General features: G+C 53.1%; 2 long non-coding RNA genes across 3 annotated transcripts; both read left to right on the forward strand.

The window, feature by feature from the left end:
- The first annotated feature begins 267 nt into the window (after positions 1-267).
- On the forward strand, positions 268-24,318 carry LOC142088911 (uncharacterized). 2 transcript variants are annotated; one of them, XR_012676066.1, is made up of 7 exons: positions 268-1,557; positions 2,088-2,511; positions 4,551-4,614; positions 5,111-5,256; positions 6,076-6,281; positions 6,523-6,595; positions 24,200-24,318. It is a non-coding gene; the product is annotated as an uncharacterized LOC142088911 (long non-coding RNA). The 2 variants fall into 2 exon arrangements; XR_012676067.1 differs by lacking the exons at positions 6,523-6,595; positions 24,200-24,318 and having other exon boundaries at positions 270-1,203; positions 2,426-2,511; positions 6,076-6,503.
- Positions 7,424-9,788, forward strand: LOC142088912 (uncharacterized). Its single transcript, XR_012676068.1, has 2 exons — positions 7,424-7,984; positions 9,366-9,788. It is a non-coding gene; the product is annotated as an uncharacterized LOC142088912 (long non-coding RNA).
- Positions 24,319-27,408: the final 3,090 nt, after the last annotated feature.

Genomic DNA, 27,408 nt, shown 5'->3' on the forward strand with positions numbered 1-27,408 from the left:
ATTGGGGGCTGCAGGGGAAAGCAGGGGGTGGGCAGGGTGCGTGGACCCTCCCCAGGGGCGGGGGTCTGGTCCTGCTGGACCCTGAAGTGCGGGAGGCCGGCATGCACCAGGCCAAACTCAACGTCTGGGTGGTCTCTGCTTTTCAGACCCCGCACGCCCTCTTCGAGTCCAGCTCTTCCTTGTTGACTGCTTAGAATAGTTATTAACTAATTAGTTGTACAAACTAATTAATATATATACAATGTACAACTATGATATTTAATCCTAATAGTCAAGGTTTGACAGCGATTGATTTACGACCTTGTCAAAAGCCCAGGCTGTTGCAAATAGCTTGAGCTTGTAAGGAGAAGGAGCTGAAATCAACGGGAGCTTCAGTGCAGAGCTGGAGCTTCAATTAGCCAGAACCGTAGCAAGCAGGAGCTGGAACGAGACGGGGTGTCCGCTGTCTGGGGCATGCCTTAGCCAGAGGCAAAATTACCTGCAGCTGTAATGAGCAGGAGCTGCGATTCGCTGCAGTGTCTATTTGCCAGAGCATCCGTCGGCCGGACTGCACTCCCAGCACGGCTGAAGAGCAGCCAGGCGCAGGCAGGGCTGTCCCCAGCAAGGAGCTCCGAGCGGCAGGGAGGCGAGTTGTCCTTCTGCCAGCGGGCAGCCCGGCCTCTTCCCTCGGGGATTAAATCCACGCCACGTGCCTCTCTCTGCGTGGAGGGTCTCTCCCGGTCCCGTTCCCGAGGGCTGAAGTGAGGTGGGGGTCTCCCGGCTCTCCCAGGGGCCAGGCGGCAGCACGAGGCGGCGGTGTCTCCGCGGTACCTAGCAAAGGGGAGAGAAACCGGCCGGCTGGAGCTCCCGGGGTGCACGGCGTGGCCCCGCACGGCAGAATCCTTCCCTGTGTTTTCACCGTTGGCTGGGTGTGACAAACAGGTTCATTTTGTGCCTCCTCTTTTCCCAGCGTCACCTTCTGCGTCACGTGAAGAAAATCGTGCGTGGCTGATGCCGCTTGCTGCTCGGGTAATGGCACGTGTGGGGCTGGGGGAGCGGGGAGAAACATTGGCGCGTTCAAGGACGCTGCAGCTACTCCACATCAAACCCAGGGAAAAGGCAAATTTGCTGCCAGTGCAGAAAAGCTGATGAACAGTTGCCGTTAACAGAGCATGCCTCGTTCCTGAATTGGTCCCCGGGTAGTTACGAATGTTTTCCTTTCAGGTAAAAGAATGAACTTTCATCTACGATAAATTAAGAGCTGCCTGTGACCTTCTTTAGGGTCAAGTGTTTCTCTTCTGTTTGTTCATACTGATTTTATGGGCAGGTTGGAAATAGCCTTTTATTTTTATATGCATAACTCAATTTTTAGTAATATGTGGTGTCAGTATAGTTGATTTTTGAGCACCTAGGTAACACTAGAAATGTAATGAATGAAACACGACGGAAACTGATATTTAAACTTGATTTTTACTTGATTTTTTTTTTTTTCATTAGAGTGTTGATGGCATGTTGTCCTGTGGCTCAATCCATGTTCTGTTCAGTGGAGTCTTCAATCTAGGACTTTTAAGGAAAAAAGTTTGTGTCGTGGTTTAACCTGGCAGGCAGCCAAATACCACGCAGCCGCTCGCTGACTCCCCCCCCGCCCCCCCGAGTGGGACGGGGAGAGAATCGGAAGGGTAGGAGCGAGAAAAACTCGTGGGTTGAGATAAAGACAGTTTAATAGAACAGAAGAGGGAAAATAATAATAATAATAATGATAGAATATACAAAATGAGTGATACACAATACAATTGCTCACCACCCGCGCTGACCGATAACCAAGTAGCGATCGGTACTTCCTGGATCACGCCTACCGTTCATATACTTGAGCATGACATCACATGGTATGGAATACCCCATTAGCCAGCTGGGCTGGCTGTCCTGATTATGTTCCCTCCCATCTTGTGTACCTAGCTCAGTCAGTAGGCACGGGAGCTGTCCTTGGACTAGGAGGGCACTTAGCAACAACTGAAAACATCAGTGTGTTATCAACATTCTCCTCCTACTAAATCCAAAACACAGCACTAGGAAGAAATTTAACCCTATCCCAGCCGAAACTAGGACAGTTTGTCCTTCCAAAAAAGGGCTAGTCATTCATAGGATCGAGGTATAGACTTGGAGAGTCGCTTAAGTACGTGATCAGAATTAAAGCCAAATGTCGCTTAATGTTGCTGCTGTTGGTCTTCACTTTCATTAATTTCCCCGCTGCTCTGTCATGGTTGGGAGCTGTGAATCTGAATTTTTTTCACATTTTTCTCCCCAAGGAGAGGCTACCTTTAAAAGTTACTTAGTTTCCTCGCAAATGCATCGGTCAATAAAATTGAGTTATGATTCTTAAAACCACAAAAATGACATAAGTCTTACAGATCTGGACTATTTCTGAACACGTATTCATCACATGCAGATGTCATCGGGATACAGATCGTCTGCACTTCATGCTCTGACAAGACAACATGCTGAGACAGGGACGAGCTCCAAAAGAAAAAAAAGGTACAACGTCAAGGTTTTGTTTTGTTGTTGGTTTTTGTGGGGTTTTTGTGTTTGTGTTGGGTTTTGTTTGTTTGTTTTTTAAGAGTGCGCTGTTGACCGGTGGCAGCCTGCAGAGCTCTCTCGCTGCCTGACCTCTCCTTTTCTTCTCTGTCACTCCTCTTTCGTGGCTGTAATTTTCACTCGGGTAGTTTTAGAAGAGCAACGTAGTTACTTGCCTGTGTAAATGTGCTGGTAATACCTGGAAGGTAAATGCTTGAACCAGTAGCGAATAACGTGGCTACAAGTAGAATTTCTGAAGGAAGAACAACAACAACAGGAAGCAAGTAGCAAGTTACCACAAATTTGTATGCGTCAAACACATCAAAGTCTTACTGCCAAACATCGTTTGGCAATGTGTTCCAAATGGCTAGTTTTGGTAAACATAAACTTTCAGGAAGTTCAGGGTTGTGTGTGGAAAAACATGCCCCTCTGTCTAGGTGTCCTGCTATGTAAATAGCATCAGTCAGTAGCGCATCCAGTGGCAGGGCTGTTGTTCCCTACTCTCGATATTGCCGTAGTAGTGTTGTGATATTTCGACCTAAGAGACGGGTATAGGAATGGAAGGAGAATGCCTGCGTTCTGCAAGGGCTACGAATGCCGACCCTTTTCTCTGCCTGCTGCTTTCCTGTGCGTGAGATGAAACTGTATTGTTTTTCTCCCTTGTTCCCGGTCGAAATATTTCTGAAGCTGTCGCTACTGTGGGTTTGCAATTTGTGTTACTGCGTTTTTGTAGAGTTCTGGTTACGGATCATTTCTACCGTGGCAAAGTGTCAAGATACGGTTTTCAGTTTAAAGCTTCGAAAACTGCATTTGCTGAAATCGGAGTAGGTGAAGCGGATTGTTGTGGTTTAACCTGGCAGGCAGCTAAACACCACGCAGCTGCTCGCTCACTCCCCCTGCCCCCAAAGTGGGATGGGGGAGAGAATCGGAAAAAAAAGTGAAGTTCGTGGGGTGAGGTAAAGACAGTTTAATAGGACAGAAAAGGAAGGGGAAACAATCATAATGATAAAAGGATATACAAAATAAGCGATGCACAATGCGATTGCTCACCGCCCGCCGACGGATGCCCAGCCGGTCCCCGAGCGGCGGTCGCCGCCCCCCGGCCAACTCCCCCAGCGTATATACTGAGCGCGACGTCATATGGTATGGACTATCCCTTTGGCCGGTTTGGGTCAGCTGTCCTGGCTAAGGTCCCTCCCAGCTTCTCGCTGGCAGGGCATGAGAAGCTGAAAAGCCCTTGACTAGCGTAAGCGCTGCTTAGCAACAACTAAAACATCAGCGCGTTATCCACATTTTTCTCGTACTGAATCTAAAACAGAGCGCTATACCAGATACCAGGAAGAAAATTAACTCTATCCCAGCCGAAACCAGGACACCGATCTTGCGCGTGATCCCGCTGTGCTCGCAGGGGTGCTCAGTGGCTCCTCATCAAAACAGCGAGGTGTGTGTGTGGACGTCCGTAGGGTTGCGCTCGGGGTCTGAGAGCGTTATGTATTTTTGCTGTTGGAAGACGGAATAGAGCGTGTGCCCGTGAAATCTAATGACGGTCGAAGGTTGGGAGGGACCCTGAGCAGGTTTGGTGGCACAACTGCAGTTTTAAAAGATCTTGACCGTTTGGAGAAACGGCCTGGAAAAAAGGATTCCTCTTTTGCAGCGAGTTCACGAGGACAGATGGGTTGCTGTACTCTTTAACAAAAACACTCAACTTGGGACGTATAGGGTGAGGAAATCTCGGCTATGCTTAGGCTTGGGAAAACGTATGTAGGTATCTGTGTCTGTCACCTGCGTGTCTCTAGGAAAGTGAGTTCTAGCGAAACTAAAACTGCCAATGAGCCAACAAAAAGGCACGGTTGTCTAAAACATGTAGAAGCTCTAGCGGCCTGTCTCAACAACTGTACCAAAGATGATGCAAAATACTTTTTCCTCCTCTCAGTTGTAGTCTTCACAGAAAAGGAAGCTTTGTGCTAAACGTTGGGTTTTTTTTCCATTCGTCTCAGCAGAATGACAACTGCCGTGAAAGTACGAGACAGATGGAAAGGATCCATAGTGGTCTGCAAGTACGAGGTACGTCTGTGATACGTGTCTGCATTTTTCCTAAGGTGCTTGTAGTATGGACTTTACAGTTAACGTTAAGAATGTGGCAACTCTCCTTCTATATTTTTTTTTATGTGAAATATTTTAACACAAATACTAAAAATAAATAAGGTCTGTTCTGGAGCGTGGTACGCCTATGCAAAGCTTGCTTCCCTCCGTCTATTTTCTCTTCCTGCAAGCACAGTCTTCTGTTTCTGTGTGCTTACTATTAAAGGGTGCTGCGAAAGTAATGTTGGACTAGAAGAGGAAAGGAACCGTTTGTAGGAGTTCGGATGTTCGGGAGAAACAGACTTTGTATTCACGATAAAAGCTTTATGCTTTTTCGGTCAGTAGGTGTTTAAAATACCTTACAGTAGTACTCGAAAACCTTACTGAGATACTAGCATCTGTGCTAAAAGCCATCAAGGTCAAAGAAGAGACGTGGACAAAACGGGACAAATCGGCGTCGCTTCGGTGTGTTTTCCAGGCTTTCCCGAGAAGCGTTAGCAGCCTCATAACTAGCGACAGCGAGTCCTGACGTGTTTCCCATCAGAATGCATCTTCAGAGATGATGTACTTGGCAGAAGTCATCCGCAACGAGACTTTTCACTCTCTCTGGAAAAAAACAAAGTAGTAAGTCGATTTCCTTCCAAAGACCTAAGCGCAGCACGTCTTCCAACAGTCGATGTATCGCTGATCTTTGGTTCTCAGGTGTAACAGTCGAGATATCATAAAAACGCGTTCCTCCGCATGCTTGGGTACAGCCAAAAGCATTAGCAAATCTGCCAATCCCTTTTGGTAGCCTTATCTATTGCAGCAGTGGGGATTTCATATTCCCCACCGCCTGCTCCCCGCTCCCCCCCCCCCCCCCCCCCCCCAAAAAAAAAGTGAAACTATATGGGAGATCTCTTATCTCACTGATTTTTCTATCATAAATGAATTTTAAAAAAGAAAGTTAAAACTGTATAATTTACAAACTGATTTGCGTTGTTTAAACTGCAACTGCCGAATAGCTGTAGCGTATAATTTATTAGGTGTACTTAAGCAGTTAGGTAGTTGTTCTAAATGTTTAAAAAGAGGCAACTGAACGTTACGGGTTTTTTTTCCCAATCTTTTGGCAGAGTGCTCTGAAGTCCTTTATTTCTGTCTCGCTTTCAATGGCGCTTTTCCCCGGCAGTTCGGTAGCATCGGTCTCGGCGCAGCTGGCCAGGCGTCCCTCCTAGTCATGTAACACACGCAAAACCCCTGGTCAAATGATAGCTGTGTATTTTGGAGGTAGATAATTTAACGGTATGAATTCACAGCTATGCAATTTAAATTAATGCAAAAGGAAAATCAAATATTTTTATAGCATAAGTATTCTTCTTGTACGTGTATAAACATACGCGCACCTTTTTAGCATAAAATGAATTGCTGAGATTTGTTCTTTCTTTTTCATTTTACTCTTCAAAGTTTTACACTTCACTTTCAGCTTTATTGACCAAGCAAGCAAGATGCGCAGCAGCAGCAGCAGCAGCGCAAGGGCTGGAGCTGTGGTGGTGGATCCGTGAGCGTAGATTCTGATTACGGTACACCCTTGTCCTGCAGCCTCACGGGGTTATCTCCCTGCAGCGGTGCTGTAAGGAAGGGACGAGGCGTTTTCCAACACCAGCAAGAGCGTTTACTTCTCTGCGAAGAACGTGTTCAAAATCGTGTCAATTAGTCTTAATGCTGATTTTAAGCGTTCGAATCGCTCGAGCTTTTAAAGGCCGTGTTGTATTTCGAGCTGACCTGTTTGCCTAGCATCCTCCTTTAGCTCAACTACTACCCTATCCCTTATCCGACTGAATTCCTCTGCTTCCTTCGGTGCTGCTATTTTTTTAATATGCTGAAATGTCATTTGGGATTTTTGTTTTTCAGATGTAAGCGTCCCGTGCTGCTCAAGAGAGACCCCCAGCCCAGGTTTGCCTGCCGGTCGTTAGGCGTGCTGATGGTAAGGGGCCAGCTGCCAGCCTGCGGGACAGGGGCTGGGGGGGGGGGGGCTGCAACCGTTTGGGGGGGGCCGCCCCTCCTTTATTTTTCTAGCAGAGCCCCCCTTTTTGGCGGGGGTGCGTGCGTACATACGTAAATGGCATTATTAAAGTAACGAGCTGCCGGTTGGGGCCGTTTCCCTCGTTTTGTGCCTTTTTGGGGGGGTGATGATGTCATTTGGGGCACCCCAACATCACCGCGGGGGTGATGATGCCGTGGAGGAGCAGGTGAGTGGGGAATGGGGGGTCATGGGGGGGATCCCCCCCAAAAAAGGGGGTCACAGCCCAAAAAATGCCTGAAAATTCATGGGGGGGGGGGGTTAAAAATTTTTAAAAACTGTAAATACGTGTGTGAGGCCTTGAAATAGAGAAAAGTCTCTCGTTGTTATATATATTGAAAAATAATATTCATTTATATGTATAAAAGGATTTCAAAATAAGAACCTATATCTGTCATAGTATATAAAGGATTTTAGAGTATAAAAAAATTTGGAAGACATATATAGGGTTTTAAAATACAAAAATAACTCGTGTATATATATAAATTAAAAAATAAAGGACTTTAAAATGCAAAAAGGATGATATATTTTATATACGAAGGAATTTAAAATAGAAAAAAGTCTGAATAGATATAGCTATCTACACTTACTACGTGTTACCTAGAGAGTCTAAATAGATATTGTATGTAATCTAAGAGATTATATCTAAGTCTAAATAGATATCTAAGTCTAAATAGATATCTAAGTCTAAATAGATATCTAAGTCTATAAAACTCGACACACCCCACCCCGTCCCCCGAAACACCTCTCTGCTGAAGATATAAAAGCGCTTTCAAAAGCTGCCTCTTCCCTGTTCTCCTTTTCCGCCTTTTCCCATCCTGGTTTGGGGCCAGTTCCCCCAACAGGGACTTTCCCCTGCAGGACCGTGCACAGAGAGCGGGACCTGCCGCCATGGCATAAAAATACCACAAAACCCCTGATTCAGGGCCTGCAAGGGCTGAAAAAAAAACAACCCACAATTCTGGGGGAAAAATACCCAACTTGGAGCTCCCGGGAGAGCCAAATCCACCTGGATTTGGGCAGCCGGAAAGCAAAAAAACCCCCATTTTCATGCACAAAACCAAAAGCAAAAATCACCAATTTTTGTTGTGAATAAGCATTGAAAAACCTCCAAATTGAATATTTTGGAAAAGGAAAAAAACCCCAATTTTTATATTATAGAAAAGCAAAAAACCCCCCAATTTGGGGTGAAACACCAGCCATTTGAGGGGCATCGCTCATGGTCATCCAGTGTGGGTCATCCAGTGTGGGTCAGTTATCGGGAACTGTTTTATCTGTTGCGGAGTATCCCAGGTGAGTTATCTGCTGTGGATGGTCCTGGGTGGACCCCCTGGTGTAGGTCATCCCCACGCATGTTCCCCCATGCATGTTTCTACCCACACACACCCCTCCCAGTGTCCGCCCCTCCTTTCCCGCGCGAGGTTGTTTCCCCCGCGCGAGGTTGTTGTTTCCCCCGCGCCACGCCCCCCATATCCCCTGCCCTCCTACCTCGTGCCGCACTGCCCTCCTCTCTCCTCTCCCTCCTCCCACCCCCCCGTGTTCCGCACTGCCTCCCCGTAACCCCTCTGCCCCGGACCCCTGGGGTGCTGCCTGCCCCGCCAACCTGCCCTCCGCCCAACTCTGACACCCCCCTCCCACTCCCCTGCACCCCACTCCCACCCCGCTCTCCCTCCTCCTGCGTTTTGGGTATGTGCTGAAAACAGCGTTCATGACGCAGGGGTGTGTTAGTTCCTGCTGAGCAGCGCTTGCACAGCGCTGGGGGCTGTTCTGTTCCTCAGCCTGCCCTGCCAGCGAGCAGGCTGGGGGTGCACAAGGGTTTGGGAGGGGACACAGCTGGGAGAGCTGACCCCAACTGACCCAAGGGATATTCCAGACCGTATGATGTCATGTAATAAAACTAGGGGGGAGGTTGCCAGGGGGGCCGCTGCTGGGCTGCGGCTGGCTGGGCATCGGTCGGTTGGTGGCGAGCAATTGTTTTCATTTGTACTGCTTGCCTGTCTTGGGTTTTTCTCTGTTGTTGTTTTTTTGGTCCCCCCCCCCCTTTTCCTTATAAGTGGAGTTTTTTCACTTTTGCCCTTCCAATTCTCTACCCCATTCCACTGAGGGAGGGGAGCGAGTGAGTGGTTGTGTGGTGCTTAGATGCCGGCTGGGATTAAACCATGACACAAGGTGAGTTGCAAGCCCTGCCTGGCTTAAATGCTTTAGGCTCTCCGTGTTATTCCTGCCATCTTGCTAGGCCATCCTTGTTCTTTCCTGCTGCTTTAAAGTGCCTTGTGCTCCATAAGCAGGCTGGGAAGTATGGTTGTTGCAGAAACTGCTACACCCTGTGCCTCCTTCTCAGGTTGTTAGCTTTGCCCGTTGTATGGGCTGCCGAGGTCGTCGGCTCTGCACGGGACGCAGGCAGCCTGCAGAGCTTAACGCCAAGCCATTCCTTTCCCCTCTGCGCAGCAGCGGTTCTGCCGCTGCTACAGGCAGCCACTCGCTCGAGGGCGAGGGGCTGGGATGACGACAGGCTGCTGCACGCTTCAGTCGAACTAAGACGCCCCCCAAGCTACTGGGAAGAAAGTTAACCCAGTCCCAGCTGGAACCAGGACAGCAGCTAAGGGAACCGAGCTGCTCACCTGTCACGTTGGCAGAACAGCCCCTCCAGCCCACTAAGTACTGCGTGTTGCAGGCAGCAAAGTGCAACTGTGACGCTTGCTGGCAGGAGCGGCAAGGAGTGCAGAGCTACGCGCCCTGTACAGAGCAAGGATGGAACCTGCCGGCTCTACGGTCATCTGCTGAGGACACCTAATACACCAACATGCCTCTTCGCTTTCCCTGCTTCATTTCTAATTACTTTGCACGCTGGAGGGCAGGGTGGTAAGTGACGTCGTGCAGTGTCTCTCCTCCAAGTGACAAGCCCTGCATGGCAAGCCTTGTGTGTGTGCAGGATGAGGAGAGCAGAGTGCTGATAGCACAGAGGTGAGGAAAGGTGCAAACACCACAACAAAGCCCCAGGACCACCAGCGTATCGCTCGTTTGCAGATCAGCCACTGGCACCGGGTCTGCTCAGAAGCGCGGTTTCCTGATCGACATAGCTGCCCCTCTCCTGCTTTCAGGGTGTCACCTGTGTTGCCTTATTTTTTTTTTAAATCTCTCTCCGGCATCTGTTGAGTCGCTGCTGTCACTGCCACAACCCAGATGCCACATGCAGACCGAGACAGCAATCCCTGGGGCTTCCTCTGGGTTAGAAAGAAACCTGTTCCACGGGTTCCCCGTGCTGCTTCTCCTCCCCAGGTAATGGTCTGGGGGGCACAGACTGATACCACCGGACTTTTAAAGCAGCCGAAGGGAAAGGACTGAAATGCTGGAGCCACCGGGTGTTTTTGATACAGAGGTGACGAAGATTAGTGCCCGGGCCGCGAGTGGGAAAAGGGCAGAGAAATCTAAGCCCAGTGCCCCCAGTAAGCAGTTACCATCTTTCGATGGTACGAACTGGGCGGAGAGATGGGGAAAGGGTCGGTGAGACGGCGGTGGCACCCGGCGGCCAGAATTGGGTACTGCAGCTCTTGAGACGCGCATGCGCAGTAGCGCGTTTTTCTTTGCTCGCTGCTGCCACCGAGCGAACAGAATTCGGTACTGCAGCTCGGGAGCCGCGCATGCGCAGTGGCGCGCTTTTCTTTGCTCGCTGCTGCCACCGAGCGACCAGAATTCGGTACTGCAGCTCGGGAGCCGCGCATGCGCAGTGGCGCGCTTTTCTTTGCTCGCTGCTGCCACCGAGCGACCAGAATTCGGTACTGCAGGTCTTGAGCCGCGCATGCGCGCTGGTGCGCCTCTTTTTGCTCGCTGCTGCCACCGAACGATCAAAACTGGGTACTGCAGCCCTTGAGCCGCGTATGCGCGGTGGCGCGCTTTTCTTTGCTCGCTGCTGCCACCGAGCGACCAGGATTCGGTACTGCAGCGTGGGAGCCGCGCATGCGCAGGGGCGCGCTATTCTTTGCTCGCTGCTGCCACCGAGCGACCAAAATTTCCTACTGCAGGTCTTGAGCCGCGCATGCGCGCTGGCGCGCTTGTCTTTGCTCGCTGCTGCCACCGAGCGACCAAAATTTGGTACTGCAGCTCTTGAGCCGCGCATGCGCGCTGGCGTGCTTTTTCTTTGCTCGCTGCTACCACCGAGCGACCAGAACTCGGTACTGCAGCGCGGGCGCGACGCATGCGCAGTTGCGCGCTTTTCTTTGCTCGCTGCTGCCACCGAGCGACCAAAATTTGGTACTGCAGCTCTTGAGCCGCGCATGCGCGCTGGCGTGCTTTTTCTTTGCTCGCTGCTACCACCGAGCGACCAGAACTCGGTACTGCAGCGCGGGCGCGACGCATGCGCAGTTGCGCGCTTTTCTTTGCTCGCTGCTGCCACCGAGCGACCAAAATTCGGTACTGCAGCTCTTGAGCCGCGCATGCGCAGTGGCGCACTTTTCTTTGCTCGCTACTACCACCGAGCGACCAAAATTCGGTACTGCAGGTCTTGAGCCGCGCATGCGCGCTGGTGCGCCTCTTTTTGCTCGCTGCTGCCACCGAACGATCAAAACTGGGTACTGCAGGTCGGGAGCCGCGTATGCGCGGTGGCGCGCTTTTCTTTGCTCGCTGCTGCCACCGAGCGACCAGGATTCGGTACTGCAGCGTGGGAGCCGCGCATGCGCAGGGGCGCGCTATTCTTTGCTCGCTGCTGCCACCGAGCGACCAAAATTTCCTACTGCAGGTCTTGAGCCGCGCATGCGCGCTGGCGCGCTTTTCTTTGCTCGCTGCTACCACCGAGCGACCAGAATTCGGTACTGCAGCGCGGGCGCGACGCATGCGCAGTTGCGCGCTTTTCTTTGCTCGCTGCTGCCACCGAGCGACCAAAATTCGGTACTGCAGCTCGGGAGCCGCGCATGCGCGTTGGCGCGCTTTTCTTTGCTCGCTGCTGCCACCGAGCGAACAGTATTCGGTACTGCAGGTCGGGAGCCGCGTATGCGCGGTGGCGCGCTATTCTTTGCTCGCTGCTGCCACCGAGCGACCAGAATTTGGTACTGCCGCGTGGGAACTGCGCATGCGCGTTGGCGCGCTTTTCTTTGCTCGCTGCTGCCACCGGGCGACCAAAATTTCGTACTGCAGGTCTTGAGCCGCGCATGCGCGCTGGCGCGCTTTTCTTTGCTCTCTGCGGCCACCGAGCGACCAAAATTTGGTACTGCAGCTCTTGAGCCGCGCATGCGCGCTGGCGCGCTTTTCTTTGCTCGCTGCTGCCACCGAGCGACCAATATTCGGTACTGCAGCTCTTGAGCCGCGCATGCGCGCTGGCGCGCTTTTCTTTGCTCGCTGCTGCCACCGAGCGACCAAAATTCGGTACTGCAGGTCTTGAGCCGCGCATGCGCGCTGGTGCGCCTCTTTTTGCTCGCTGCTGCCACCGAACGATCAAAACTGGGTACTGCAGCCCTTGAGCCGCGTATGCGCGGTGGCGCGCTTTTCTTTGCTCGCTGCTGCCACCGAGCGACCAGGATTCGGTACTGCAGATCGGGAGCCGCGCATGCGCAGGGGCGCGCTATTCTTTGCTCGCTGCTGCCACCGGGCGACCAAAATTTCGTACTGCAGGTCTTGAGCCGCGCATGCGCGCTGGCGCGCTTGTCTTTGCTCGCTGCTGCCACCGAGCGACCAAAATTTGGTACTGCAGCTCTTGAGCCGCGCATGCGCGCTGGCGTGCTTTTCTTTGCTCGCTGCTGCCACCGAGCGACCAGAACTCGGTACTGCAGCGCGGGCGCGACGCATGCGCAGTTGCGCGCTTTTCTTTGCTCGCTGCTGCCACCGAGCGACCAAAATTCGGTACTGCAGCTCTTGAGCCGCGCATGCGCGGTGGCGCGCTTTTCTTTGCTCGCTGCTGCCACCGAGCGACCAGTATTCGGTACTGCAGGTCGGGAGCCGCGCATGCGCGGTGGCGCGCTTTTCTTTGCTCGCTGCTGCCACCGAGCGACCAGAATTCGGTACTGCCGCGTGGGAACTGCGCATGCGCGTTGGCGCGCTATTCTTTGCTCGCTGCTGCCACCGGGCGACCAAAATTTCGTACTGCAGGTCTTGAGCCGCGCATGCGCGCTGGCGCGCTTTTCTTTGCTCTCTGCGGCCACCGAGCGACCAAAATTTGGTACTGCAGCTCTTGAGCCGCGCATGCGCGCTGGCGCGCTTTTCTTTGCTCGCTGCTGCCACCGAGCGACCAAAACTCGGTACTGCAGGTCTTGAGCCGCGCATGCGCGCTGGCGCCCCCCTTCTCCGCGCTGCCGCCCGCCAGTAACGCCAATGTCGTACTGTGGTTCCTGCGGGGTGATGCCGCCGCTTTCGTTGCTTCGTCCGGGTAAGGATACGCTGCTGCCGCCCCACGTGCGCGGTGCCGGCGGGCGCTGGGCGCGCAAAGCGCGGACTTGCAGCGCCGGTGCCGCCCCCGGGCACGCGCCGCCCGGCGGGTGCTCGCTGGTGCTGCCGCCCCGTGGCCGAATCGCGGTACTGCAGCGCCGGCACCGCACAGGTGCGCAGCCGCGCCGCCGCCGCCGCCTTCGCTGCTGCCGCCCCGAAGCCGAAGCGTGGTACTGCAGCCCGGCGTCCGCGCGCCGGCTCTGGCCCCTCCATTCGCGGTCCCCATCCCGGTGCATCCCTCATCCCGGTGCATTCCTCATCCCGGGCGGCAACAGTTAGGTTGCCCCCCCTCGCATGCCAGCGCCCCCAAGAGTGTCGGCGTGTCCCGGTCCTGTCCCCAGCCCTGGGGCAGCTCCCCGTCCCCTGTCCCTGTGGCTGATCTTTGGGCTCTGTGTTCCCCCAATAAAACACGGGGACGGAGGGCACCCCTGGGGACAGGGGGCGGGGACCCCCAGAGAGTGGGCTGTGCTGCCATCGCTCCTTGGTGCTGGCCCTGCTTGTCCCCTGACCCCCCAGCGGTGACCAGCTCCGGGCCACTGGCGGGAACCCTCACTGTCACCTTCCCCCCATGCCGGTTGCCACCAGCGACAGGGACAGCAAGGCCCCCCCCCCCCCCGCCACGCACACGGGTGTGCAGGGGCACAGGCCACCCCCGTCAGGTGGACACGCTGGGGACACCGTCTGCCCCAGGGGTGTTTGGGGTCCCCAGGGTGGGAGCGGTGCTGCAGGATGCCGGATCCCCCCTGCGCAAGCCCTGCAGACCCAGGTGGAGCACAGGCATCCCCCAGCCCTGTCTCCGCGTGGCCGTGGGTCAGTGCTGCCATTGCGTGGCCAGCGGCTGGGAGGACACAGCTCCCGCCGGCTGGGGCCAGAGGAGCCCGGCAGCCTGGGGACCCCCGGGAAGGGCTGGCTGGGGTGGGGACTCGGCGCCCAGGGCCCAGGGCACCCCAGAGACCCGACAACAGGGTGCAGCATGAACTATTTTATTACCTGTGCAGTATCCATGAGTGAGTCCCTGTCGTGGTTTAACCCCAGCCAGCAAAAATAAACGCCACGCAGCCGCTCGATCACACCCCCCCCGGTGGGATGGGGGAGAGAATCGGGAGGGCACAAGTAGGAAAGCTCCCGGGTTGAGATAAAAACAGTTTAATAATTGAAATAAAACTAAGTAGAACAGTAATAATAACAATGAGAACAACAACAATAACAGAATACACAAAGCAGGCAATGCACAACACAACCGCTCACCGACCGCCGACCGCGTGTCACGAACGGGGGGCGAGCCCCCCCACATACCTGTTTTTTATACTGAGCATGATGTCACATGGTATAGAATACTCCATTGGCCAGCTGGGTCCACCACTCCGGCTGTGCTCCCCACTCCCGGTGCAAGCATCACCCAGCAACAGCCAAAGCATCAATGGGCCATCAACGTTCCTTTCACACCGAACCTAAAACACAGCACACCCCCCAAGCTACTGGGAAGAAGGTTAACTTTGTCCCAGCCGGAACCAGGACAGTCCCCATCATTCCCATCCTGGTCCCCCAGTGGGTCGGGGTCCCAGCTGCCGCTGGGGGTCGCTGCAGGTGTGGGGGGTGGGATCCCTTCTCCCCAGAGTGCCCCCCACCTCCCCAGGGTCATCCCTCCCAGTCTCAACCCCCCACATGGCGTCCCCAATCTCCCGAGAAACACCTCTGTCCCCAAATGTCCCCCTACTCCACTCCCAGGGTCCTTCTCGGACCCCAGGATTCCCCCTCCCGCCCCATCCCGAGGCCCCCCCCCCATCCCCACGGTCACCCCCAGCCCTGAGACACACCCCCCCCCTCCTCTCAGCACGGCAGGTGCCTGGGGAGATGCTGGGAAGAGCCGGCACCGCCGTCTCGGGGTCCCGCTGACCCTCATCCCCCCTAAAGTCTTGCACCATGCTCTGCTCCTTAGGGGGAGTGCCCACAGTCGGGGGGGTGGGGGCTCCCCTCCTCCCCAGGGAACCCCCCCAATCTGTCCAGGGCACCCTCTGCCACCTCCCCAGGGTCCAATCACCGTAACAGGGTCTGACCCTGAGATCCCGCTGGTTAACATCAGGTCCAAGAGTAGGTTCCTCATTACTCCTTGATTAGTTCTTAGGTGCCAGCTCGAGCTGGGTGCCTCCAGAGAGGGACCCCTACCCCGGATCGCCCTCCTTGCACACCCGCACCCGTTGCAGGAGGGTCCACGCACACCATGGGAGCCACGTGAGAACCGGAGGCGGCCTCGAGCCTGCCCAGCAGCAGTCAAAACACCCCAGTGGTTTCAGACACCGGCTGTTTTGCTCCCAAACCCAAGAGAAAAATAACCACCACTGTCACACGAGGGTCCTGCACAACTACCGCTGTCACACGAGGGTCCTGCACAATCGCCACCATCGCACAAGGGTCCCCGTGCACCTGCCCGCCATTGCACAAGGGTCCCCTGCACACCAACCAGTTGCATAAGGGTCTTCCTGCACTGCCCCCCCCATCGCACGGGGGTCTCCACACACCGACCCCCCGTGCGCAAGGGTCCCTACACAATCACCACCGTTGCACGGGGGTCCCTGCACAGCCCCCCGCACTGCACAAGGCGCCGTGCGCATGCGTACTTCCGGGGCGGGGACTACAACTCCCGGCGTGCCCCCCGCGGGCGGCCCGGAGGAGCCGCGCGCTGATTGGCTGCGGAGGATATTTCAACAGGGCGCGCGGCGGGGTCTGCACCCAGGCGGCGGCGGCGGCGGCGGCGGCGGCGGCGGCGGCGGCGGCGGCGGCGGCGGCGGCGGCGGCGGCGGCGGCGGCGGCGGCGGCGGCCTGAGGTGCCGCGGGCACGGCGGGCTGAGGGGAGACCGGGGGCCGTGGGGCTTGGGGGGCTGTGTGCCCTAGATGCGCTGGGGAGTGGGGCTGCGTGCCCTAGATGCGCTGGGGAGTGGGGCTGCGCGTCCCGGAGGGGGCCGGGGAGTGGGGCTGGGGGGGGGCTGCGCGTCCCGGAGGGGGCCGGGGAGTGGGGCTGGCGGGGGGCTGCGCGTCCCGGAGGGGGCCGGGGAGTGGGGCTGGCGGGGGGCTGCGCGTCCCGGAGGGGGCCGGGGAGTGGGGCTGGGGGGGGCTGCGCGTCCCGGAGGGGGCCGGGGAGTGGGGCTGGGGGGGGCTGTGCGTCCCGGGGGGGCCGGGGAGTGGGGCTGGGGGGGTTGTGTGTCCCGGGGGGGCCGGGGAGTGGGGCTGGGGGGGCTGTGTGCCCTAGATGCGCTGAGGAGTGGGGCTGTGTGTTCTAGGGGGGCTGGGGAGTGGGGCTTGGGGGGGCTGCGGTGCCCCAAGGAGCTGGGGAATGGGGCTGTGGGTCCTGGCGGGACTTGCGAGTGGGGCTTGGGGCTCCCAGGGGGCTGGAAAATGGTTGTGGGTCGGGTGCTGTGAACACCGGGGGTCCTGGGGCTGGGAGGTGCTTGCAAACACTGGGGAGGGGCTGCGAGCATGGGGGGCACAAGGGTTGCACCAGGGTCGGTGCACGATCACCACCATTGTACGGGTATCGATGTAGAGGCAGCCGCGCTGCACGAGGCGCCGTGCGCATGCGCACTCCGGAGGCGGGGACTACAACTCCCGGCGTGCCCCGCGCGGGCGGTCCGGTGGAGCCGCGCGCTGATTGGCTGCGGAGGGTATTTCAACGGGGCGCGCGGCGGGGTGTGCACCGAAGCGGCGGCGCAGCGTGAGTGTGAGGGGCCGCGGGCCCGGGGAGCCGAGGAGTGGGGCTGTGGCGGGGGGGGCGGTCCTGCAGGCTCCGCGGAGGGGGGCTGGGGGGGGGGCTCCAGGCGGAGGAGGGGCTGTGAGCATCTGGGGAGTGGGGCTGGGGGGGGGGCTGTGTGCCCTAGGGGGGCCGCGCAGTGGGGCCGGGGGGGGGGAGGGGCGGCGGCGGCGCTGTGTGCAAACAGACCCCCCCTGCGAGTTCCTACTGTAGCCCCGTGGGGACGGGGACCCCCCAGCCCTCCCTGCAGGCAGATGGGCAACCTGTAGGCAATGGAGGCTGCCCGTCCCAGCGAGGTGCTCGAGTGTGGGGGTTTCACGGGCCGAGTCGAGGGAGGAGCTGCTGGAGAGAGGGATTAGAAACGGCCTTCTGCCCCCGAAACTGCTGGAGCATTTTAAGGGGAGGGACAAGTCCACCCCAGGGCCCCAAGGGGAAGACCTCGGAGCAGGGACTTGGGGTTGTTCCAGGAGCAAAAGCTGGTCCCAGCCAGCTCTCCTCTGCTCCCCCGGCACCGGGATCAGCCCCGTTTCTGCCAGAAGCATCACACAAGCGCTTGCCCTCCCCGGGGGCATCTTTGGGACTTGAGAAGAGGCGCAGCAGCTGGGTTTATGGGCTCAGAAATGGGCGCTAAGTGAGCTGGTTTGGGGGCCCAAAGCAGAAGCCGGTTTGGCCGTTTGTGCGGGGGGGTGGGAGGGCATTGGGGGCTGCAGGGGAAAGCAGGGGGTGGGCAGGGTGCGTGGACCCTCCCCAGGGGCGGGGGTCTGGTCCTGCTGGACCCTGAAGTGCGGGAGGCCGGCATGCACCAGGCCAAACTCAACGTCTGGGTGGTCTCTGCTTTTCAGACCCCGCACGCCCTCTTCGAGTCCAGCTCTTCCTTGTTGACTGCTTAGAATAGTTATTAACTAATTAGTTGTACAAACTAATTAATATATATACAATGTACAACTATGATATTTAATCCTAATAGTCAAGGTTTGACAGCGATTGATTTACGACCTTGTCAAAAGCCCAGGCTGTTGCAAATAGCTTGAGCTTGTAAGGAGAAGGAGCTGAAATCAACGGGAGCTTCAGTGCAGAGCTGGAGCTTCAATTAGCCAGAACCGTAGCAAGCAGGAGCTGGAACGAGACGGGGTGTCCGCTGTCTGGGGCATGCCTTAGCCAGAGGCAAAATTACCTGCAGCTGTAATGAGCAGGAGCTGCGATTCGCTGCAGTGTCTATTTGCCAGAGCATCCGTCGGCCGGACTGCACTCCCAGCACGGCTGAAGAGCAGCCAGGCGCAGGCAGGGCTGTCCCCAGCAAGGAGCTCCGAGCGGCAGGGAGGCGAGTTGTCCTTCTGCCAGCGGGCAGCCCGGCCTCTTCCCTCGGGGATTAAATCCACGCCACGTGCCTCTCTCTGCGTGGAGGGTCTCTCCCGGTCCCGTTCCCGAGGGCTGAAGTGAGGTGGGGGTCTCCCGGCTCTCCCAGGGGCCAGGCGGCAGCACGAGGCGGCGGTGTCTCCGCGGTACCTAGCAAAGGGGAGAGAAACCGGCCGGCTGGAGCTCCCGGGGTGCACGGCGTGGCCCCGCACGGCAGAATCCTTCCCTGTGTTTTCACCGTTGGCTGGGTGTGACAAACAGGTTCATTTTGTGCCTCCTCTTTTCCCAGCGTCACCTTCTGCGTCACGTGAAGAAAATCGTGCGTGGCTGATGCCGCTTGCTGCTCGGGTAATGGCACGTGTGGGGCTGGGGGAGCGGGGAGAAACATTGGCGCGTTCAAGGACGCTGCAGCTACTCCACATCAAACCCAGGGAAAAGGCAAATTTGCTGCCAGTGCAGAAAAGCTGATGAACAGTTGCCGTTAACAGAGCATGCCTCGTTCCTGAATTGGTCCCCGGGTAGTTACGAATGTTTTCCTTTCAGGTAAAAGAATGAACTTTCATCTACGATAAATTAAGAGCTGCCTGTGACCTTCTTTAGGGTCAAGTGTTTCTCTTCTGTTTGTTCATACTGATTTTATGGGCAGGTTGGAAATAGCCTTTTATTTTTATATGCATAACTCAATTTTTAGTAATATGTGGTGTCAGTATAGTTGATTTTTGAGCACCTAGGTAACACTAGAAATGTAATGAATGAAACACGACGGAAACTGATATTTAAACTTGATTTTTACTTGATTTTTTTTTTTTTTCATTAGAGTGTTGATGGCATGTTGTCCTGTGGCTCAATCCATGTTCTGTTCAGTGGAGTCTTCAATCTAGGACTTTTAAGGAAAAAAGTTTGTGTCGTGGTTTAACCTGGCAGGCAGCCAAATACCACGCAGCCGCTCGCTGACTCCCCCCCCGCCCCCCCGAGTGGGACGGGGAGAGAATCGGAAGGGTAGGAGCGAGAAAAACTCGTGGGTTGAGATAAAGACAGTTTAATAGAACAGAAGAGGGAAAATAATAATAATAATAATGATAGAATATACAAAATGAGTGATACACAATACAATTGCTCACCACCCGCGCTGACCGATAACCAAGTAGCGATCGGTACTTCCTGGATCACGCCTACCGTTCATATACTTGAGCATGACATCACATGGTATGGAATACCCCATTAGCCAGCTGGGCTGGCTGTCCTGATTATGTTCCCTCCCATCTTGTGTACCTAGCTCAGTCAGTAGGCACGGGAGCTGTCCTTGGACTAGGAGGGCACTTAGCAACAACTGAAAACATCAGTGTGTTATCAACATTCTCCTCCTACTAAATCCAAAACACAGCACTAGGAAGAAATTTAACCCTATCCCAGCCGAAACTAGGACAGTTTGTCCTTCCAAAAAAGGGCTAGTCATTCATAGGATCGAGGTATAGACTTGGAGAGTCGCTTAAGTACGTGATCAGAATTAAAGCCAAATGTCGCTTAATGTTGCTGCTGTTGGTCTTCACTTTCATTAATTTCCCCGCTGCTCTGTCATGGTTGGGAGCTGTGAATCTGAATTTTTTTCACATTTTTCTCCCCAAGGAGAGGCTACCTTTAAAAGTTACTTAGTTTCCTCGCAAATGCATCGGTCAATAAAATTGAGTTATGATTCTTAAAACCACAAAAATGACATAAGTCTTACAGATCTGGACTATTTCTGAACACGTATTCATCACATGCAGATGTCATCGGGATACAGATCGTCTGCACTTCATGCTCTGACAAGACAACATGCTGAGACAGGGACGAGCTCCAAAAGAAAAAAAAGGTACAACGTCAAGGTTTTGTTTTGTTGTTGGTTTTTGTGGGGTTTTTGTGTTTGTGTTGGGTTTTGTTTGTTTGTTTTTTAAGAGTGCGCTGTTGACCGGTGGCAGCCTGCAGAGCTCTCTCGCTGCCTGACCTCTCCTTTTCTTCTCTGTCACTCCTCTTTCGTGGCTGTAATTTTCACTCGGGTAGTTTTAGAAGAGCAACGTAGTTACTTGCCTGTGTAAATGTGCTGGTAATACCTGGAAGGTAAATGCTTGAACCAGTAGCGAATAACGTGGCTACAAGTAGAATTTCTGAAGGAAGAACAACAACAACAGGAAGCAAGTAGCAAGTTACCACAAATTTGTATGCGTCAAACACATCAAAGTCTTACTGCCAAACATCGTTTGGCAATGTGTTCCAAATGGCTAGTTTTGGTAAACATAAACTTTCAGGAAGTTCAGGGTTGTGTGTGGAAAAACATGCCCCTCTGTCTAGGTGTCCTGCTATGTAAATAGCATCAGTCAGTAGCGCATCCAGTGGCAGGGCTGTTGTTCCCTACTCTCGATATTGCCGTAGTAGTGTTGTGATATTTCGACCTAAGAGACGGGTATAGGAATGGAAGGAGAATGCCTGCGTTCTGCAAGGGCTACGAATGCCGACCCTTTTCTCTGCCTGCTGCTTTCCTGTGCGTGAGATGAAACTGTATTGTTTTTCTCCCTTGTTCCCGGTCGAAATATTTCTGAAGCTGTCGCTACTGTGGGTTTGCAATTTGTGTTACTGCGTTTTTGTAGAGTTCTGGTTACGGATCATTTCTACCGTGGCAAAGTGTCAAGATACGGTTTTCAGTTTAAAGCTTCGAAAACTGCATTTGCTGAAATCGGAGTAGGTGAAGCGGATTGTTGTGGTTTAACCTGGCAGGCAGCTAAACACCACGCAGCTGCTCGCTCACTCCCCCTGCCCCCAAAGTGGGATGGGGGAGAGAATCGGAAAAAAAAGTGAAGTTCGTGGGGTGAGGTAAAGACAGTTTAATAGGACAGAAAAGGAAGGGGAAACAATCATAATGATAAAAGGATATACAAAATAAGCGATGCACAATGCGATTGCTCACCGCCCGCCGACGGATGCCCAGCTGGTCCCCGAGCGGCGGTCGCCGCCCCCCGGCCAACTCCCCCAGCGTATATACTGAGCGCGACGTCATATGGTATGGACTATCCCTTTGGCCGGTTTGGGTCAGCTGTCCTGGCTAAGGTCCCTCCCAGCTTCTCGCTGGCAGGGCATGAGAAGCTGAAAAGCCCTTGACTAGCGTAAGCGCTGCTTAGCAACAACTAAAACATCAGCGCGTTATCCACATTTTTCTCGTACTGAATCTAAAACAGAGCGCTATACCAGATACCAGGAAGAAAATTAACTCTATCCCAGCCGAAACCAGGACACCGATCTTGCGCGTGATCCCGCTGTGCTCGCAGGGGTGCTCAGTGGCTCCTCATCAAAACAGCGAGGCGTGTGTGTGGACGTCCGTAGGGTTGCGCTCGGGGTCTGAGAGCGTTATGTATTTTTGCTGTTGGAAGACGGAATAGAGCGTGTGCCCGTGAAATCTAATGACGGTCGAAGGTTGGGAGGGACCCTGAGCAGGTTTGGTGGCACAACTGCAGTTTTAAAAGATCTTGACCGTTTGGAGAAACGGCCTGGAAAAAAGGATTCCTCTTTTGCAGCGAGTTCACGAGGACAGATGGGTTGCTGTACTCTTTAACAAAAACACTCAACTTGGGACGTATAGGGTGAGGAAATCTCGGCTATGCTTAGGCTTGGGAAAACGTATGTAGGTATCTGTGTCTGTCACCTGCGTGTCTCTAGGAAAGTGAGTTCTAGCGAAACTAAAACTGCCAATGAGCCAACAAAAAGGCACGGTTGTCTAAAACATGCAGAAGCTCTAGCGGCCTGTCTCAACAACTGTACCAAAGATGATGCAAAATACTTTTTCCTCCTCTCAGTTGTAGTCTTCACAGAAAAGGAAGCTTTGTGCTAAACGTTGGGTTTTTTTTCCATTCGTCTCAGCAGAATGACAACTGCCGTGAAAGTACGAGACAGATGGAAAGGATCCATAGTGGTCTGCAAGTACGAGGTACGTCTGTGATACGTGTCTGCATTTTTCCTAAGGTGCTTGTAGTATGGACTTTACAGTTAACGTTAAGAATGTGGCAACTCTCCTTCTATATTTTTTTTTATGTGAAATATTTTAACACAAATACTAAAAATAAATAAGGTCTGTTCTGGAGCGTGGTACGCCTGTGCAAAGCTTGCTTCCCTCTGTCTATTTTCTCTTCCTGCAAGCACAGTCTTCTGTTTCTGTGTGCTTACTATTAAAGGGTGCTGTGAAAGTAATGTTGGACTAGAAGAGGAAAGGAACCGTTTGTAGGAGTTCGGATGTTCGGGAGAAACAGACTTTGTATTCACGATAAAAGCTTTATGCTTTTTCGGTCAGTAGGTGTTTAAAATACCTTACAGTAGTACTCGAAAACCTTACTGAGATACTAGCATCTGTGCTAAAAGCAATCAAGGTCAAAGAAGAGACGTGGACAAAACGGGACAAATCGGCATCGCTTCGGTGTGTTTTCCAGGCTTCCCCAAGAAGCGTTAGCAGCCTCGTAACTAGCGACAGTGAGTTCTGATGTGGTTTTGGTGAGTTACTGCTTCTATAATGTCCTTTTTCCTTAACCTACAGTGTGTAATTGACTTCAGTTGGAAAGAGATTTTCCAGAATGGAAATCTTTCTCATTCAAAGGAGTTGCCTTTTATGAACGTCCCATCAGAATGCGTCTTCAGAGATGACGTACTTGGCAGAAGTCATCCGCAACGAGACTTTTCACTCTCTCTGGAAAAAAACAAAGTAGTAAGTCGATTTCCTTCCAAAGACCTAAGCGCAGCACGTCTTCCAACAGTCGATGTATCGCTGATCTTTGGTTCTCAGGTGTAACAGTCGAGATATCATAAAAACGCGTTCCTCCGCATGCTTGGGTACAGCCAAAAGCATTAGCAAATCTGCCAATCCCTTTTGGTAGCCTTATCTATTGCAGCACTGGGGATTTGATATTCCCCACCGCCTGCTCCCCCCCTCTCCGCCCCTCCCCTCCCCCCCCCCCCCCCCAAAATAGTAAAACCATATGGGAGATCTCTTATCTCACTGATTTTTCTATCATAAATGAATTTTAAGAAAGTTAAAATTGTATAATTTACAAACTGATTTGCGTTGTTTAAACTGCAACTGCCGAATAGCTGTAGCGTATAATTTATTAGGTGTACTTGAGCAGTTAGGTAGTTGTTCTAAATGTTTAAAAAGAGAGGCAACTGAACGTTACGGGTTTTTTTTCCCCCAATCTTTTGACAGAGTGCTCTGAAGTCCTTTATTTCTGTCTCGCTTTCAATGGCGCTTTTCCCCGGCAGTTCGGTAGCATCGGTCTCGGCGCAGCTGGCCAGGCGTCCCTCCTAGTCATGTAACACACGCAAAACCCCTAGTCAAATGATAGCTGTGTATTTTGGAGGTAGATAATTTAACGGTATGAATTCACAGCTATGCAATTTAAATTAATGCAAAAGGAAAATCAAATATTTTTATAGTATAAGTATTCTTCTTGTACGTGTACAAACGTACGCACACCTTTTTAGCATAAAATGAATTGCTGAGATTTGTTCTTTCTTTTTCATTTTACTCTTCAAAGTTTTACACTTCACTTTCAGCTTTATTGACCAAGCAAGCAAGATGCGCAGCAGCAGCAGCAGCGCCAGGGCTGGAGCTGTGGCGGCGGATCCGTGAGCGTAGATGCTGTTTACGGTACACCCTTGTCCTGCAGCCTCACGGGGTTATCTCCCTGCAGCGGTGCTGTAAGGAAGGGACGAGGCGTTTTCCAACACCAGCAAGAGCGTTTACTTCTCTGCGAAGAACGTGTTCAAAAATCGTGTCAATTATTTAATTATGCTGATTTTAAGCGTTCGAATCGCTCTAGCTTTTAAAGGACGTGTTGTATTTCGAGCTGACCTGTTTGCCTAGCATCCTCCTTTAGCTCAACTACTACCCTATCCCTTATCCTGACTGAATTCCTCTGCTTCCTTCGGTGCTATTTTTTTAATGTGCTGAAATGTCATTTGGGATTTTTGTTTTTCAGATGTCTCGCTGTAAGCGTCCCGTGGTGCTCAAGAGAGACCCCTAGCCCAGGTTTGCCTGCCGGTCGTTAGGCGTGCTGAGGGTAAGGGGCCAGCTGCCAGCCTGCGGGACAGGGGCTGGGGGGGGGGGGAGGCTGCAACCGTTTGGGGGGGGCCGCCCCTCCTTTATTTTTCTAGCAGAGCCCCCCTTTTTGGCGGGGGTGCGTGTGTACATACGTAAATGGCATTATTAAAGTAACGAGCTGCCGGTTGGGGCCGTTTCCCTCATTTTGTGCCTTTTTTGGGGCTAAAAAAAAAGGGGGGCTTGGGGGGCCTGGGGGGGTGATGATGTCATTTGGGGCACCCCAACATCACCGGGGGGGTGATGATGCTGTGGAGGAGCAGGTGAGTGGGGAATGGGGGGTCACGGGGGGGTCCCCCCCCCAAAGGGGGTCACAGCCCAAAAATGCCTGAAAACTCACGGGGGGGTGGGGGGGTGGGGTTGTTCAAAAATTTTTAAAAACTGTAAATATATGTGTGAGGCCTTGAAATAGAGAAAAATCTCTCGTTGTTATATATACTGAAAAATAATATTCATTTATATGTATAAAAGGATTTCAAAATAAGAACCTGTATCTGCCATATTATATAAAGGATTTTAGAGTATAAAAAAATTCGAAAGACATATATAGGGTTTTAAAATACAAAAATAACTCATGTATATATAAATTAAAAAATAAAGGACTTTAAAATGCAAAAAAGATGATGTATTTTATATATGAAGGAATTTAAAATAGAAAAAAGTCTGAATAGATATAGCTATCTACGCTTACGTGTTACATAGAGAGTCTAAATAGATATATGTAATCTAAGAGATGATATATAAGTGTAAATAGATATCTAAGTCTAAAATCTAAGTCTATAAAGATATAGGTGTACATATATGTAAGTGTAAATAGAGAAATGTCTATAAAGACATTTATATAAAGACAAAGACATTAAGTGTCAAAATATGTAAGTCAACTGATATATAGTCTGAACAGGTATTATATATAATAAGTGGGAAATAGGGGGGATAAGTGGGAAATGGGGGTATAAGTGAAACATAAATATATTCACTAAAAATATATATATATATGTATGTGTAAATACATGAAGTGTAAATGTCTATGATAGATAAGGTTTTTAAAATGCAGAGAAACCCTGTTTATAGAAAGGATTTAAAAACTCTTCACCCCCCCACCCCCCCCCCCGGAAATACCTCTCTGTTGAAGATATAAAAGCGATTTCAAAAGCTGCCTCTTCCCTGTTCTCCTTTTCCGCCTTTTCCCATCCTGATTTGGGGCCAGTTCCCCCAACAGGGACTTTTCGCACAGAGAGCGGGACCTGCTGCCATGGCATAAAAATACCACAAAACCCCTGATTCAGGGCCTGCAAGGGGTGAAAAAAAAAACCTGCAATTCTGGGGGAAAAATACCCAACTTGGAGCTCCCGGGAAAGCCAAATCCACCTGGAATTGTACAGCCGGAAAGCAGAAAAACGCCCATTTTCATGCACAAAACCAAAAGCAAAAATCACCAATTTTTGTTGTGAAAAAGCATTGAAAAACCTCCAAATTGAATATTTTGGAAAAGGAAAAAACCCCAATTTTTATATTATAGAAAAGCAAAAAACTGCCCAATTTGGGGAAAATTTGGGGTGAAACACCAGCGGTTTGAGGGGCATCGCTCGTGGTTATCCAGTGCGGGTCAGTTACCGGGAACGGATTATCTGTTGCGGATTATCCCAGGTGAGTTATCTGCTGTGGATGGTCCCGGGCGGACGCCCTGGCGTAGGTCACCCCCACGCATGTCCCCCCACGCATGTCTCTACCCACACACGCCCCTCCCAGTGTCCGCCCCGCCTTTCCCGTGCGAGGTTTTCCCCCCGTGCGAGGTTTTCCCCGTGACACGCCCCCCATATCCCCTGTCCTCCTACCTCGTGCCCGCACTGCCCTCCTCTCTCCTCTCCCTCCTCCCACCCCGCCGTGTTCCGCACTGCCTCCCCGTAACCCCTCTGCCCCGGACCCCTGGGGTGCTGCCCACCCCGCCAACCTGCCCATTGCCCCCGCCCAAACTCTGACACCCCCCCTCCCGCTCCCCCGCACCCCGCTCCCACCCCGCTCTCCCTCCTCCTGCGTTTTGGGTTTGTGCTGAAAAGGGCGTCGATGACGCAGGGCTGCGTTAGTTCCTGCTGAGCAGCGCTTGCACGGCGCCGAGGGCTGTTCTGCTTCTCAGCCTGCCCTGCCAGCGAGCGGGCTGGGGGTGCGCGAGGGCCTGGGAGGGGACACAGCTGGGACAGCTGACCCCAACTGACCCAAGGGATATTCCAGACCCTATGATGTCATGAAATAAAACGCGGGGGGAGGTTGGCAGGGAGGCCGCTGCTGGGCTGCGGCTGGCTGGGCATCGGTCGGTTGGTGGCGAGCAATTGTTTTCATTTGTACCGCTTGTCTTTCCTGGGTTTTTCTCTCTGTTGTTGTTTCCCCCCCCCGCCTTTTCCTTACAAGTGGAGTTTTTTCACTTTTGCCCTTCCAATTCTCTACCCCATCCCACTGAGGGGGGAGTGAGTGCGTGGTTGTGTGGTGCTGAGTTGCCAGCTGGGGTTAAACCATGACACAAGGTTAGTTGCAAGCCCTGCCTGGCTAAATACTTTAGGCTCTCTGTGTTATTCCTACCGTCTTGCTAGGCCGTTCTTGTTCTTTTCCGCTGCTTTAAAGTGCCTTGTGCTCCATAAGCAGGCTGGGAAGTATGGTTGCTGCAGAAACTGCTACACCCTGTGACTCCTTCTCAGGTTGTTAGCTTTGCCCGTTGTATGGGCTGCCGAGGTCGTCGGCTCTGCACGGGACACAGGCAGCCCGCAGAGCTTGATGCCAAGCCATTCCTTTCCCCTCGGCGCAGCAGCGGTTCTGCCGCTGCTGCACGCTTCAGTCAAACTAAGACGCCGTTCTCTGAGGAGCCGGTGCAAGGAGAGCTCAGGTACGTTCTGTACTGCCGATGGCTCTTCACAAGGGAAGCGTGCTCTGGTTTTAGCAGAAAAAGGTGTCGGTCATAGGCAGCCACCTATCACTGTGCACAGCTCAGCTATTTGGCAGGTGTCTGTCTTGTTCAAGTAGAGGTGCAGTCTCGATGGCAAAACAATCGGGGTTCAAGTTACAAAAGCCTTTTGACATCGGGGCAGACATGGGGAGGGG

This window comes from Calonectris borealis, chromosome 15 (assembly GCF_964195595.1).
Source record: "Calonectris borealis chromosome 15, bCalBor7.hap1.2, whole genome shotgun sequence".
NCBI lineage: Eukaryota > Metazoa > Chordata > Aves > Procellariiformes > Procellariidae > Calonectris > Calonectris borealis.